Source organism: Loa loa (assembly GCF_000183805.2).
Source record: "Loa loa unplaced genomic scaffold supercont3.35, whole genome shotgun sequence".
Lineage (NCBI taxonomy): Eukaryota > Metazoa > Nematoda > Chromadorea > Rhabditida > Onchocercidae > Loa > Loa loa.
Window position 1 is genome coordinate 97,539 of NW_018108215.1, and position 1,954 is coordinate 99,492.

Sequence of the window (1,954 nt, forward strand, 5' to 3'; positions counted from 1 at the left end):
GAGAGAGAGAGAGAGAGAGAGAGAGAGAGGGAGAGAGAGAAAGAAACATAAAAGTAGGGAAAGAGTTCCTTTCGTAATGGAAATTTTTATGGATTATGATTAGTTCTAAAGGTCATAAAGGTCATTCCGCTTACTCTTAAATGATACTTTATCTTTTATTGATTTATTTAAATCATTATTTTATAATTAAGAAGCATCATTTCTTGTTCGATTAATTTTTTTCTCCATAAATAATTAAATTGTAAAAAAGTAATTTTGGATTGAAAATTAATGACATTCATTTGTCAACATTTTTTCTTCTCCTATAAAATAGGACATCAATAAGATTACTCGATGCTATCAGAATGATTGCTCTTTTAGTCTCAACCGATGATTCTTTTTCCATAACCCGCTTCTCTGTTGCATCCCCGGGATTACCCGGGAATGTAAGCTAATGTTCTGAAATGAATAAATAAGAATGGTTAGACAACAAATGGTTGTACATTTCTGGAATAATTTGGTGGAAAAAAAAGTACTTTTCATTGCTGCATTTTCTTGTTTTCTTCTTCTCTTACTGTGTGTATGTGTATGTGTGTGTGTTTGTATGTGTGTATGTGTGTGTGTATGTGTATGTGTGTATGTGTATGTGTGCATGTATATGTATACGTATACATATATGCATCTTATGTTCCAGGCCATCGGAAAAAGATATGAAAGGCGAAAGCAGCGGCTATTTGTCAGTGATGGATGGATGATTGGAATTGTTCGGCAATCTGTTCTCGAATGACCCGCCGTGATTGAGACTGAGATATCTCTTCCTGTGAGGTCCACTAGGTAAAAAAAAAAAAGTTTTTTTTCTGCACTATAAGAGTTTGAAAATTTCCTTCTCATTTTACGGTTGCCAGAAAGATGCATAATGTGATGAATAAAAAAAAAAAAAAGATTGAAATGATGAAAAGGCGCTAGTTTGTAATACCAAAAGCTAATTATCACTATCATCCTACTACAATTCTTCCTTATCTCTAATTCTTCTCCACTATTTCTTTTCTTCTCTTCCAAAAAAAAAAAAATATTCATCTCTCTTTAGTTATTAGAATACTACACATCGATAAATCTTAGTTAAAAGGTTCATCCATCATAAGGTCAAAGATTATCAAATATAGAGAAATTCAAAAGTTTAAATTTAATATGAACAAAAACAATTGAATAGTAACAAGATATGGCATAGATTTTCTATTGAATACTAATTTTGCACTGTTGTATAAAAAGTCCTCCCATAAGATTAAGATCAAAAATCATTAAAAGATCTAAGATCATCGTACATACTAATTAAATTTTCATTTGTCATCATTTATTTCAAAAAATTTTCGAAATAATGCTTTATTATACATTGAGATTGCATATAATGCATTTTTTTTTTTTTTTTGGACCAAACTTTAGGTATTTTTAAAAATAATAAGGTTAACAAGATGAGCTTATTGGAGATGGCATCACTGAACTTATCAGCTATCAATAAGCTCATCAAAACTTTCATTCTACAATTTCTCATTAAAGTATTTTCAGCAAACAAACGAAGAAGCACAAATAAGCTTATTATTGAAAATGATAGATTTTTCGCTTACTGATTATTCAAAATATTTGTTATTTGTTATTGTTCATGAAAACCTCTTATTTGTTATTGTCCATGAAAACTTCTTATTTGTTGTTGCCCATGAAAACTTCTTATTTGTTATTGTTCATGAAAATTTTCAACGAAAATTTATCATTCTTTTGAAACATTTTATGTGTAATATGCAATATATAGTTGGGTCAAATTTCATACTTTCCAGTAAATACGATTGTTGAATCATTGCTAAATGCCGCCACATTTTATGCAACATTTGCGCATCAGGTTTTAATTTTAACTTAATTAATTCTCATGAAATTCATCTATTTCCAGTAATTTTTTGCCTTATATATATATATATATATTTTT